Consider the following 15,127-nt stretch of genomic DNA (forward strand, 5'->3'; position numbering starts at 1 on the left):
TTTGACACATCTTAGCTCATCCTGATGGAATGTGAAACCAAAGAAAAGGCCTACATTCCCTGCTACTCATTAGGTAACTGACTTTTGAATGAGTCTGAGGGTTTTGCCTCCACTAGTCTGCGTGGAAGTGAAGTGTTGATGTGTATTTGCATGAAGAAACAATTTCTAACAATTTCTTAATTCTCCTTTCAACAGTTCTAACCTATCCCTCCAATTGTTCTATTACCTTGATCTGCCTATTCCAGAATAACTTTAACTATGCTACTTAATATCTTGTATTCTTCACCAGGGCCTACCTACTTGTGTTGCAGCAGCCCCAAGTTGGTCTGTAGCAAGCTGGCTCTGGACTTTTATTTGCAGCTCCCTGAAATTATTAGGAAGAGGGCTGAGGCCCAATCTGGGATGGGCTCTGAGCCCTCTGGCACCTGCTCCGAGTGGACTGCGTAACTTGTGACAGGAAGCGGGCTATAGCCAATTTCTCACCCAGTATCCAAGGTGCGGTTTGACCAGGGCACTGTACAGTTTTACCATATTATAATTTATACTCAAACTGAACTTCTCTGCTAAGGTATCTGGAACTAATTACATTTGGATTCCAGATTGTTGGATAAGCTTGTTAAAGCGGAAGGAATAATCTGATGGTGTAGCCGTTAAAATACTTGCTTTTCATTTCTGTATAGGATGACACCAGAATCTGCTAGACATATGTGCTGTGTTTCATTGACTTTCAACTGGGCAGCTGGAAGAATGCCTTACCTCAATTGGGTGGAGCCTTCTGCTCTTGGGGGAACAACTAAATCTCTCTTTTTGTAGCAAGTGGCTTTATTTTAAAAAAAAAGTCTTTGCATTTTGTTTCCTTTCCTTGTCTTATTTTTGTTCATTTTCTTAACGCTAGACAAACTTGACCTGGGAGAATACGAGGATGTTTCCACAGCGTCAATGTTAATTCGCACGGGAGGCACGATTGCTGTAGAAGGTGGACTGTGTCACCTTTAAGACTGATTCCACCCACAAGGTGAGACCATTCAAATCGGCCGGAGACCAATGATGTATTGTTTTATTTTGTTAATTAAGTAAAGGGGTGGTCCTTTGAAGAATTATGAGAATGAACTATCGAACTTTCTGTGCTGAATGTTCCTTTTACCTTCGTTAACCAATTAGGACAAGGAGGGGCAGTTTTTTCACTGTGAAGAAAACAATAATGCAAAAAGTCTTGGTTATGTGGCTGTTTATGATGCTTTGCGACTGGCTGCATGCATCAGGATCCTCATATACTCATTCAAAAAAGTAATGTTGTTTTGATGCAAGCTTGCGAATGACCAAGAGTGACAATGATTTGTATTCAATGCTGTGTGCCACATACCTGATTAGAATAAAATTCATAGATTAGGCATGTGCATACATTTAATATGTGTCAATTCTACAAGTGTGCAATGTGCAACAAACATAAGTTGTATATGAAATAATGAATCACTGTCTTTAAAAATAATCTTCTCAATTAATCTAGAAACACTTTCAAATTCTGAGTGGCTCTGTTTCTAAAAAGAAATACAGCTCTCATATAAAGTTACATTTTGGGTGTGAGAACTAGAATGGGAAGTAAAACTTATAGGAAGGGTTAATTTACAAGAGTCTTCGCAAACAAAGGCTGTTTTGTAGTAACTAATCCCCTGCATTTATAGTTTACACAAAGTAATTATCTTGCTGAAAACATATTTGGAGGTTTTGATTCTGAGAAGCCATTTACAGAGGAATACAACAGTGACAGGCTAACAGATATTACTACTGCTGATGGATGGTTTTAGGGGATATGAGAGGTTGACATCAGTTTTGGCACACGGCACCTCAAGATGGCTGTGTACAGGCTTGAAGCCAGCAAGTATGTGAGCCAGCTTGCATGGCCTTAATACAAGGCCAAGCCTCAACAAAGACCATTGCCGATGGGTCTTTCTTAACAATCAGCCTTATACAGACATACCTGCTCTTATTCAGCATCACGTGACCTGGATTTCTTTGTGTAAGCTATCAAACATGCAGGTCTGATTATATGGCTTGTGAATGCCTCAGGACAAAAACCTATATTGTCCAAAACAAAAACACACACGATGATGCTGTACTTTTAATTTTTAAGGAATTTGTTTCTGTGGCTTCTTTCAGCTGCTGTTTCAGTGGCATAGTCTGCAATGTTTTTGCCAAACTGACTAATCAGATTGTTCAGGTTCAGAAGGAAAGGAGATGCAGCGATGAAAAGAATATATCAAAAGGATGTTTAACCCTGTGATGACTGCTCAGGATTTCAGTACCGAAACCAAAGTAATGTGAAATCAGAAACCAAGATATGGGCCTGTACACTGTCTGAATGCATAATGTAATACTGTGCACTCTCATTAAATATATAGTTGAGTTTATGTCATGGATACTGGGAGTGCCCGCATTTATGATGTTCCACAGCCTCACTGTAGGGGAAGGTTTGCTCACTATCCTATTAATAGCAAAATTATAAGTCCTCTCTTTATAAGCATATTTATGATTTTGGCAAATAAGGAACAGCAAAAATGTTCCCACCCCTGATTAGTGTTTGCTATTGTTACCACATCACACATTGGCATAGTCCTTATTTCAAGCCTGTTTCAGCAGGTGCAGATCCTTCTCTGCAAACTTGTGGATAGATAGAAGAGTACCAACATCTATTTCTTATGGTTAGTGCATCCTCTTGTTTACTCATGCAGAACCTCCCAGAAGTTGGAGGTATCTCCAGGCAGATTTTGCGGGTATTTTCCTCTAACTCAGCAGCAGATTGAGATCTCCATTGATTGGTATTTTACCATGGCTGTAGATGATGCTAACTCCCTGACAGTGATTCTGTACCCTCTCTCTAATGAATGGAGTGGAACTGGAAATGATGCCTGGGACAGAAATGGGGCAAAATACAGCCACTTATAGCCTTACGCACAAGTGCCATTCAACTTGGAGCTGACAGCACAGATAACATTTTAAAAGAGGCAGGAACATTGAGGCTGGTGACGTGTATATGTTGATAAATTAGTTGTGTATTTATCCATATATTACTTACAAATGCTTTGTACTGCACACAATTATTTTGTGTGTATCACTTTACTGGTGCAAGGAGATTGTATTGAAGGATGAACGGTGATGTAAATGTTTCAGATATCTGGAACCCATGGATAAGCTCTCAGCAAAGCTGTGGAAGATCGCTGCAATCTATTCAACTATAATACTATCATGGTATCCTTTTGCTCTTTCAGAACAGTACCTGACTTTTGCAAGTCACTTTAGTTTGCTTGTTCTTTTCAGCTGATTTTGCACACTTGGGTGAAGCTTGGACATTGTTTTTTTCTCCCCTCTTAAACTGTCATTCTCCACACCTCCCGACTTTCTTTCTGTGTTCACGATGATGTCACCTTTCACTGGAAAGTTTCGTGACATTCGGTGAGACGCTTGATCAGTACAAAAGTTCAGACAGGAAAAGACGTGTCCATAGCTACCCTATGAGCAGCATGTGAGGAAATGCTCATTTGCATTAATTCGCATTTATTGTGATATATTGAAGCCCTCCCTGAGATAGGGGGTAGGCGGGAATGTGGAGCTGAGGCCACAATCAGGTCGGCCATGAACTTGGTGAATGACGGAGCAGGCTCGAGGGACTGAATGGCCCTCTCCTGCTCCTATGCATCGAATGAAATGGTAGATTTGAATATGGCAACTTGCTTCTGATGAGACACTTTGACATGCTGTCAGTGGGAATTTTAGACACTGATTTTCAGGAATTATCATTCCTGTGCTTGAATGGTAACTGTGGTCAGTGCAGACCAGAGGGCTTCCAATAGACTTTGAAATCCAAAGCTCACATCGTCGCTCCTTTGATTTCTCAGCATTGACAATCCTCACCTTGATCAGTACAAACAGAGAAGTAAAGCTGCATTCGCACACATTATTTATTTTATTTAATTCCAAAGCATTCCTGAACGAAACGTAACCCGATAGAAGCTGCCCTGGTTCCCTATAGTTACTGAGATATTGCAGTGTAAAGGTTGTTGTATTTATTTGCCTTTACTGCTATCAATTGACTATGTGGGCTTGACTAGACCACAGACTCCAGTCTGACATTGAACAAACATCAAAAATGGATGAATGTGCATGATGCAAAAAAAAAAGAGTTTCTAAATTGTGTTCAGTCAAATCCATTTGAACAGATTACAGATCCCAACAATAAATTATAATGAATTAAAAAGAATACAATTAAAACTATGCAATATCCCCATGGTTGAACACATATCAGCAGCCTCTCCTTGATGGAGCGCTACAGTCTTTCTTGCAAAACCTGGTAGAATTTTGCTAGGCCTGTGCGAGTAATGGTTCCATCTCGGGTTACGAACCTATCCAGAATCTTAGGAATCTGTCATTTTTTTTTTTTGACGCAATTGTGATTCCTTTGAACTTTACTGGCCTGTACCACTCGCCACCCCACCCATCACCCAGCTTGAAATACACTATTGTGCACACAAAAACGCAAGTGAGTCTCAGGCTGAAAGTCAGCGGTAAGCTGATGTTGGTCACACAACTGCCCAATTATGAGTGAAAAGCAAGGGCAGTAGCGAGACCATAGCTAGGGCCGTCATCTCCTTTTCAACCTCGTGCTATGGCTTATTTCCTCTTCTGGGGTTTTCAACCTTCATAAAAGACATCAGAAACAATATTTGGTATTATTTAAACAGGCAGGCCTCTTTGAAGTGAGTTTCAGTCCCTCCAGCCTGAGTTTCAAGATGATGGCTTCACCCGTGACTCCGTGGTACCTGCGACAATACATTGGGCAGGATTTTACATTGTGTGGGGCTGGCATGTGCACCCGACCCGATCGGGTGTAAAAGAACATGTGATGACCTCGGGCAAGCGTTCTGACATCATCGCGCACTTGCGCGATGTTTCGGTCGGCGGGCGGGCAGGCGTGAGTGCCGGCAGCACGCTGACTGAAGGCCTTTCATTTTTGTTCGTAGCCATTTTTAGCTGAAGCTAATATCGGATATGCTTTTAAACCTTTGAAGGTTGAAATACTTCTGATTTCTGAAAATCTGAAGCAAAGCTAGGGGCTTTGATTTGATTCCAAACTATTCTGCAAAATGCAAAGATCAAGAAATGTAATAAGAACAAAATGCATTTTTATTGAGTCAACAATGGAACATAGGAAGAATCTAATTTAAATACACTGATGGAATTGGAACTTTGTTATCTGCTATTGTTTCTAGATATAAAGGACTAAGCACAAATAATATATTTGCAGCCAGTGCTAATTATGTTTCAAAGTTAAATAGAGGAATATTTCAAAACTTCCCAAAACAAAACTTGACAACAAAAAATGGGGCAGCACACCCAGTTTGTAAATTTTTCTTGTGGCATTGGTCCAAGCTCCCGTCCCCACCATAGGTGCCACTTAAGACATTTGCATTCTCTGTTTCCCACAGCCTAACATTTGTTATGGTCATACGGACCCGAAACTTTAACTCTGTCTTCCTCTCCACAGATGCTGTCAGACCTGCTGAGTTTTTCCAGCAATTTTTGTATTTGTTACCATCTCCTCTTTTAAAACTTGCTCACAGAGGAATGCTCAGGAATGATTTTAGCATTCAGATGGGTAGTTGTTGTCATTGATCAGTCACTTTGTAAGTTTACAGTAATTATTGTGCGCAATGACTAATTCAGATCATGTATCATCCTGCAAGTGTTTGTAACCTCAGAAGAGTGAAGGAATTTACATGACTGTAACAGAGTATGAAGTCCTGTGCATGTACCATTGTTTCAGACTCCTTCTCGAGAAAATTAACCGCCATGATCTTATTGTCACAAAACTATAATTTTTTTTATAACGGCACTGTGGTTGTACCTACACCACATGGACTGCAGCGGTTTAAGAAGGCAGCTCACCACCACCTTCTCAAGGGCTACTAGGGATGAACAATAAATGCTCAGCCCAGCCAGCGAAGCTCACATCCCTTGAGTGAATAAAAAAAAGTTATTGTGGGTTTATGGTTGTCTGTGTGGCCGATATAATTAGATTAATCAGATAGACTGCAAGGTTGAAATTATCAAAAGAAGCTGGGTGTAAAAAGGCATTGGAAATGCTAATGAGTAAACATGGATGAAGGCAGCATGTAGGATGTGAAGGAAATTTGCATTTTAAGATATGTGGAAGGGTGTATGGCTTTCAAAGGGATGGTAGGATCTTTACAACTAACAAGAGAAGCAGGGCAAGCTTGTTATGTTTATTTTTTTCCAAAAGGAAAGAGGCCATGTTGACAACATGAAAGATTTTTACAGTACGGGAAAAGTAAATTTCCAAAGACATGTAAGACAATGGAATTTACCAGAGAAAATGTATATAAAGAAGTCTGGAAGGCTATGTAGGGGGTGTGGCCATGTGAGATTGAGAGGTATACCATGCTTGGGGAAAAACCTCCAGTCACTTTAGCAGAAATCTGCTGTGTCCAGTTACTAAAGTTGTGTTAAAAGCCTTTGGAATTCCACTGTCGAGTGGGTGCTGTGGTAACCTTGCTGGATTGATTTTAAATTTCAAATCTATTTTGGACTCATGCCTTAAAGGGGTGTATAGTTGGGAGCATGTTCAATTAAGAATTTTGGGAACTGTTAAGACCAAATAATTGTGCAACTATAATCCTGTGTGTTTGTTGTTTTTTTTTCTGTTGTTAATAAATGTTTTAACTTAATTTTAAAATCTTAAAGGTGTTAGTGGACTCAATTCTTCTGAATTCAGTGCATAAGCCCTCTCGTAATAAATACAAATTTCAAAACTGTTGTGATAGTTGGCCAAGTTTCCCTTGTGGGTTTGCTCCACCTGGCACACATCACCTGCCACATCATAACATTATGCAGTAGTAATTTACAGCATGATTTTTTTCAATATGGTAATACAGGGAGAAATGACAGCAATAATCCTCAGAATGTAATTAATTTCTCTGTACAAGCTACAGTAAACTAAATTTGCAAATTCATTGTTTTTCATGTGTCTTCATCGTTGCTGGGTCAAAATCCTGGAACCCCCTAACAGCACTGTGGGTGCACCTACATCACATGGACTGCAACGGTTCAAGAAGGCTGCTCACCATCATCTTCTCAAGGGCAACTAGGGATAGGCTAAAATGCTGGCTCAACCAGCAAAACCCACATCCCGTGAATGAATTAAAAAAAAAATACTGCTATCTCTGAATTTTCTTTCATATAGTGCCCCGATATGATGTTTTTCTACATGTATATTTCTATATGTACACAACATGGCTCACTAATATAAATACTTCAGCTGTTTCTCACTTGTGATGTCCTGATACATGAACCACAAAAAGTTAGTATGCAGGTACAGCAAGTAAGTAGGAAGGCAAATAGAATGTTGTTGTTTATTGCAAGGGGAATGGGATATAAAAGAAGGGAAGTTTTGCTACAGTTGTACAGGGTGTTGGTGAGATCACATCTGGAGTATTGTCCACAGTTTTGACCTCCTTACTTCAGAAAGGATATAATTGCATTTGAAGCAGTGCAGAGAAGGTTCACTTGGCTGATTCCTGGGATGAAGACACGTGTTGCCTTATAAGGTAAGGTTGGACAGGTTGGGCCTGTTTCCGTTGGAGTTTAGAAGAGTGAGAGATCATCTTATTGAAACATGTAAGATCCTCAGGGGACTTGATAAGGTGGATGCTGAAAGGATTTTTTCCCTTATGGGAGAAACTAGAACTGGAGGACACAGTTTCAAAATAAAGGGTCCCCCATTTAAAATCGAGATGAGGAAATTTTTTTTCTCTGAGGGTCGTGAGTCTAAGGCACCCTCTTCCCCAGAGAGTGGGGGAGGCAGGGTCATTGAATAATTTTAAGGCTGCACTAGATAGATTCTTGACTGACAAGGGAGTCTAAGGGTATAAGGGTTAGACAGGAAAATAGGAGCCACAGTCAGATCAGCCATGATGTTATGAAATGGCAGAGCAGGCTTGAGGGGCCAAATGGTCTACTTCTCAAGTTGTATGTTTGTGTGCATGCAGCAAAAATAGGTGTAAGCATTTAGTTTATTTATAAATGTTGGCTTTCTTTCATGTTGCTTCTTCTCTCTATCTCATATCCTATTTTGTGTTCTCCAGTTTTTCTTGTGGTTTCTTTCCAATAATCTGCTCTTACTTTGTTCTTTGCTGTTTTTGTTTCTCTGGTTCTTTGCTGTTGTTTCCACTCCTTATCACCTCTTGGCTACCATTTCATTCCTTGCTTTCTTTTGTGTTAATTTTCTTTCTGTCACATGCTGTCACTTCATAATACACCACAACAATTTGTCTGTTGATTTGCTATCTTTCTACATATTAATAAGCGCTGCATTACAAAAATAGTTCATCATGTGTTCATTTATTCTTTCTTCCCTCATTTCCTTGGAATGTATCGGTTGCCATTTCTGTATCACCTTAATGTGCTGGAGGGACCATGGATGTAGGAACAAAAGCCCCCTCCCCTCCCAACTCCCCATTGACCTTCTCATCTAACCGAGGGGACTGTTTGAAAAAAAGATCCTTTGCTATTTGGTGAGCAGAGCATGTGTTGTTGACTGTTGCAGTAACCAGCTGATGTTGCATTCAAAGCAAGGTCTGCTCATTTGTACTTTAAATGTGCCCCTGTGTAAGTGCCAGTGATTGAGAGTGTATCATTTGAATGTACAATAAGCAGCTAATATTACGTTCAGTAACACAGTTCACTTTCTGAATGTTGGATGCTAATATTGAAATACTTTTGTGGAATCAGAGGACTTTCACGTGAAATAGTACATGACGGTCTTTTTATAAAGTGATCAGTTGATTTATAATGATGAAATTTGGATCCACCCTAAACAATTATAACGGAAGTCCACTTTAGTTTGTTTCACTGTTTGGCCACGCAGTACTTTAATTATTGGTACCTGCTTGAGAGAAGTGTAAGCTGACAGCATTTATACCACTGACTGCATTATTCACTGGTCAGACAAAGCATGGAGTTCCTTTAAACATTGCCTAAAATGCTGATTATATTTCACACTTAAAGACTGCTACAGTTAATTTACCTGCAGAGAAATTTTCTGTAGATTGTGCCATTCCAATTGCAGTCGTAATGCAGTCGATGCAATGAGAGGCAAACTGCTGGACCTTGTCATGCACTTTCTGCCAGAGTCCAATGCGATATTCTCATCTTTAGATTCTTGTCCCCAATTTTTTTTTACCATATATATAGGCTGAAATCTAATCTCATCTAATCTACCTATTTAACTATCTAACTATCTGGCTGAATTTCTACTTGCCTATCTATCCACCTCCCTCTGTATATTAATAGACCCTTGTAGCTACATGTCATTCTAAATTACGGCTGTGTATACATTGTAGATAAACAGCAAGATATAAAGATAACTATGCATTATTAGAGCCTCTCCACAGTAATTGATATTATCAAACACATTACCGGTATTAAAGAGTTTTGCTCCTAAACTGTGTAATAAGAGACCACAGTTTTTATGAGCAATGATTAGAATAATTAAGAGTCAGGGATTTCATCTGAATAGGAGCTTTGTCTGTGTATAACCTACTTGAAATATATCCAGGGAAACCGAAGCAGGATGATCATTATCGGAACTAACCTGAATCAGCAGTATCCTGACTTCGTTTGTGATCTAGTAATTTGAACTACAAGCTGCTTATTAGTAACTCTAGATAATAGTTTAATAAAAAGTAGGTGCAGTCTCCTTGGATTTCCAATCCCTCCCATTCTGTCACAAATTTCAAATAATTTTTTGTGTGATTTAAGAACTTAATCACATTCTATTATATTTTGAATTGCATGATGAAATAGATATCTTATTGTTCTTATGAACTATCTGCCAAGTTTTTTCTGGTTAAGCACAGGGGAAAAGAGAATGAAGTGGGAGTCTGTAAATTAGAAAGTATTCTTATTGCAACCGGTTTGATAAGGAAATACAGAGCCCAGGATACATCTGTTTTGCTCTGTCAGCGCGTCGCAAACATTGCCCTCAAGGATAATCTTGGTTTGTAGGTTTGCGAATGTTCTAGACACTGTGATTACTGGCTGATCTAGCAAAGTAAGACATGGGAAAGACAGGATGAGTAGCTGAGGTGTATTTTAAAGGTTTATGTTGGCTTAGAACATGTGCATTCCATCAGATTGGGAATTAACTCCTACACGCACACCCCAAAAAACTTTCACAATATCACTTCGTGAGTACTGGTCATTTTAGAATCCAACAAATACACAATTTTCCAAATTCTTCATTTTGTTTAAGGAGTACGAGAAATAAAGAGGAGTCTTACAGTTTAGGTTCTTGTAAGATTCAGGATTTGGAGCTGTAATATTTCACTTCTTTCATGTTAAATTCTCTAATATTTCCTAGAATGGCTTAAATGGGAAATTAATTCAAAATTTAATTACTGACACAAAACTTATAGTTTCTTAATTTTGAAGCCATCATTCAGCTTATATGGGCAGAAGCAGGACTGTAAGCTCCAGACTGACAACAGCATGTTTAAAACTAAACATGAGGATAAATTTTGACACAAACATAAAAAACACAGAATTTGCAAAACAACATTTCAGACTGTATTCACACTTGGCCCTAAGGCTTCTGAAGTGGTTTGAGATTAACCAATATTTAAATTCCCTCCATCCTCTTGCTCTCTCTTTAAGACAGGCCTTAAACCTACCTGTCTGACAAAGCTTTTGGTCACCTGTCCTCATGTCTCCCTCACTTTGGCTTGGCATTGATTTTTGTTGTTATCTGATTGAAGTGCTTTGAGCCATTTTACTGCATTTAAAGTGCTATATAAATGCAAGGCTGTTGTTTAACTTTGTGAAGACAAAACCACTCCCAGAGAAGAAGAGAAACGTCAGCAACCCACCATTAGGAATGCATTGCAATTTTGGTAGTATCTTGTCATTTCAAACATCTTTAAAAGAAGCAGTGACCAGATGCAATAGCCTAGAAATTGGGTTACTCTGTGTCCAGTTTAGAGGTGTAAAATGAACATATAAGGGCCCAGCACACCAGGTGAAGGCACTGCTCAATCCACACTAGATTTGCATCACCTGCCATCTTTGTAAGTACTTACCATGGGTGCCTAATGCATGCATCTGACATAGGCACTTGGCAGCAAAAGTATTGAGGTAAGAAGGACCAATGGAGACCGTCACCAGAAAGTTAGGTTTGATTTTTTTAAAAATTGTCTTATTGTGGATCCAGAATGAACGGGATTGCTCCTCCCAGCTTCACATTAAACCCATGCAGCGCTGCTGGTCATTGCCTGGCTCCACCTCTCCTGATTGTCTTCCCTTTCCCCCTGCAGACGATCTTCATGATCCTGGCGAGTTTGAACACCTGCCAATCTTACTGCCCCAGGACCGGCTGCTGGGTTCGAGCGTGATTCGATTTCTAGGCCAGTGATTTTACTGTCGTGAAGTTGGCCTTTAATTCTCAATCATGTGCTCTGACATGTCACACACTAGTGCCGACAGACAGTGGGTTGGATTTTCCCAGCCCTTTGGGGATGGGCTGGGAGGGGAGTGGGCATAAAATGGTAAGGGAAGGCAGGGGTATGGACTGCCCATTGTCTTTCCGGCACCATGCCATTTTGCCAGTGGAGGAGAAGGTGGAGGTCCGCCCTCCCATGTTAACCGAGCCATTTGAGCAGCCAATTAAAGACGTTCTCTAACTGCCGCCTGCATTTTAACAGTGGTGGGTGGGCCTTCCTGGAGAATATGCCAAATTAGCCCTTGTGGCCTCAGGCTCAGGGTTGCCCTCATAATTGGGCACTTTTTGGTGCATGGCGTGTCCTCTGGCGACAATATCGACTGCCGCGACATCAGTGCTGTCTTCACTCACCAACCCCCTCCTCCTGAACTGACTGCCCGCTACCTCGCTGGGGCCTTCCTGACTGACCACAGTGGCCCCACTCCTGCTTACCCGGTTCGAAAGGCGCCATTCTTCCATGGCATCCTCTTCTTCTCAGTCCTAAGCAGTCCCAGCGGTGACCAGTTCTTCCACGGGCGCTGCTACGTCTGCTGAGCTACACCCCTCCTCCCCTGCCCATGATTGGCCAGGCAGCTTTTGGGGGAAGGTGACCATCCTTTGAATGGACAGCTCTCACCAACAGCAACCACTTAGTTGCCTGACCCCCGTAAAAAGCGGCTGAGGGCCCCGCAAATGGCTGAGATGGGGTTGCCCCTGGCTTTCCAGCCTGTTATCAGGACCCCTGCCGCAGGCATCAAGTTCGGGCCAGTGTCCTCACCACAGCGAGGATTCTCATTTTTTGTGACGTTTCATGCCAAAGAACTGGAAGAAGCCAACTGAATCATAAAATTACCCGATCCCTGCCCATGGGAACTACAAAATTACAGCGCAGCATTCTTCAAATTTTTCCATGGCTATCGGATAATCCTGGCAGCCATTTTATTACAGGCTGTGCCTGCTGGTCATCTTGCCTTTTGGTCATTGGAAACTTAGGAAAATAGCGAGTTAGCGGAGAAAGTGGAAAGGGCCCAGAGCCGGCAACAGGAAATAAAGAAAGGGACAACAGGAAGAAAGAGCAACAAAAACAACAGCAACTTGGAGCACCTTTTAATGTAGTAAAATTTCCCCTTCAGGTACTTCGCAGGAGTGTTATCAAATAAAAGTTTAAAAATTAGGCTGCGTGAGACATTGGGACACATGAGAAAAAGTGTTTGGTCAAAGCGACGGGCGGGATTTTCCACACCCGCCCACCGCCGCGATCTTCTGGTCCCGTCGCAAGTCAACGGACTTCTGGCTGGGGCGCTGCCTCACCCGCGGCGGGTCCCACCCACAACAGGGCCGGATAATCCCGACCAACGTTTTAATGAACATTATAACGGAGAAGTAGAGCAATAATGGCAGAGAGGTTCAGGGAGGGGTGGAGGAATTTGAAAACAAGGGTGAGAATTTTAAAATTGAGGCTTTGCTTAATCAGGAGCCAATGCAGATCAGCGAGCACAGGGGCAATGGGCTAAGAGGACTTAATGTGAATTAGGATAAGGGCAGCAGGGTTTTGGATGGCCTCAGTTTTATGGAGCATAGAGAAAGGAGGCATTAAGATAAGCAAGTCTATAGATGGATGACAGGTTCAGTAGCAGATGAGCCAAGGAAACATCACAGAGCCAGAAACAGGCAGTCATACTGATGGCGAGCGTAGGTGGTCAGAAGTTCATCTTGGGGTCAAATATGACATGAATGTTGTGAACAGCCTGGTTCGGCTTCAGACAGTTGTCAGGGAAAGGGGTAGACCATAAGATCATAAGACATACGAGCAGAAATTAGGCCAATCGGCCCATCAAGTCTGCTCCGCCATTCAATCATGGCTGATAAGTTTCTCAACCCCATTCTCCCACCTTCTCCCCATAACCTTTGATCCCCTTACCAATCAGTGGAGCCAATGGTCAGGGAACTGAGTTTGGTAGTGAAGACTGAAGACAATGCCTTTGGTCTTCCCAATACTCGGTTGAAGACAATTTCCATTCATCCCAATACTAAATGTCGGACAAGCAGTTTGACAATTTAGAAACAGTAGAAAGATTGAGAGGGGCAGTGGTGAGTTAGAGCTGGATGTCATCGGCATACAGGTGAAAACTGACTGCGTTTTTGGTTGATGTCACTGTGGGGCAGCACATAGATGAGAAATAGTAGGAGGGCCGAGGATAGATCCTTAGGGGGCACCAGGGTTAATGGAATGTAAAGAGGAGCCATTGCAGATAACTCTCTGACTGTGACTGGATATATAAGAATGGAACCAGGCGAGAGCAATCTCACCCAACTGGATGAGAATGGGGAGGTGTTGGAGGAGGATGGTGTGGTCAACCATGTCAAAAGCTGCGGACAGGTTGAGAAGGATGAGGAGGAGTAATTTACCTTTGTCACAGTCACAGAAGATGTAATTTGTAACTACTAAGAGCAGTTTGTGGCAAGAAAATCAGGGTAGTAGCAGGAAACGAGGAATATAAAAATATCAGCTAAGAAAATCTAGCAGAATAAACAAGTGTTTATCTTGTACTGTGTGTTTTTTTATTTATTTATTCATGGGATGTGCATGTCACTGGCAAGCATTTCTTGCCCATCTCTAATTGCCCTTAAGAAGGTGGTGTAATGAGCTGCCGTCTTGAATCACTGCAGTCCATGTGGTGTAAGTACACCCACAGTGCTGTTAGGGAGGGAGTACCACGATATTTGAAACAGTAAAGGTGAAAGAATGGTGATATTGGTGGTGTCTGACTCCAAGGGGAACTTAGAGGTGATGTTACCATGCATCTGTGGCCTTTGTCTTACTGGGCGGTGAAAGAAAACTTGCCGAGTTGCTGCAGCGCAGCTTGTAGTTGGTGCACACTGCCACCAAGTTGCATAATGCAGCGGAGGGAATAAATGTTTAAGGTGATGGATGGGGTGCTAATCAAGCGGCGGCTTTGTTCTGGCTGCTTGACTGTTGCTCGAGCTGCAATTATCCAGACAAGGGGATAGTATCCCATCAGAGTCGTGACTTGTCCCTTTTAGATGGTGGACAGGCTTTGGGGAATCAGGAGGTGAGTTACTTGCTGCAGAATTCCCAGCCTCTGACCTGCTCTTGTAGCCATAGTATTTATACTGCTGGTTCAGTTAAGTTTCTGGTCAATGGTAACTCCCAGGATATTGATAGAGGGGGATTTGACAATGGTAATGCCGTTCAATGTCAAGGGGAGGCGGTTAGATTCTTTCTTGTTGGAGCTAGTCATTTCCTACCAAGTGTGTGGCGTGAGTGTTGCTTGCCATACATCAGCCCAAGCCTGAAAGTTGTCCAGGTTTTGCGGTACATGGACATGGACTGCTTCAGTATCTAAGGAATAGCGAATGGAACCAATTACTGTGCACCATCAGTACCACTCCTCCCCTTGTGTTGGAGGGAAGGTCATTGAAACACCTGAAGATCGTTGGGCCTAGGACTCTGCCTTGAAGAACTCCTGTTGTGGTTTTTGGCCCTGAGATGATTGTCCTCCAATAAGCACAACCACCTTCCTTTGTGCTAAACATGAGAAGCTAGTGAAGAGTCCTCCT

The 15,127-nt window shown here is 41.7% G+C and overlaps 1 long non-coding RNA gene across 1 annotated transcript; it reads left to right on the forward strand.

The window, feature by feature from the left end:
* The first annotated feature begins 455 nt into the window (after window positions 1-455).
* Window positions 456-7,199, forward strand: LOC144699833 (uncharacterized). Its single transcript, XR_013580636.1, has 3 exons — window positions 456-495; window positions 896-1,015; window positions 7,082-7,199. It is a non-coding gene; the product is annotated as an uncharacterized LOC144699833 (long non-coding RNA).
* The last annotated feature ends 7,928 nt before the right edge of the window (window positions 7,200-15,127 follow it).

This window comes from Cetorhinus maximus, chromosome 24, assembly GCF_964194155.1.
Source record: "Cetorhinus maximus chromosome 24, sCetMax3.hap1.1, whole genome shotgun sequence".
In the NCBI taxonomy this organism is placed as follows: domain Eukaryota; kingdom Metazoa; phylum Chordata; class Chondrichthyes; order Lamniformes; family Cetorhinidae; genus Cetorhinus; species Cetorhinus maximus.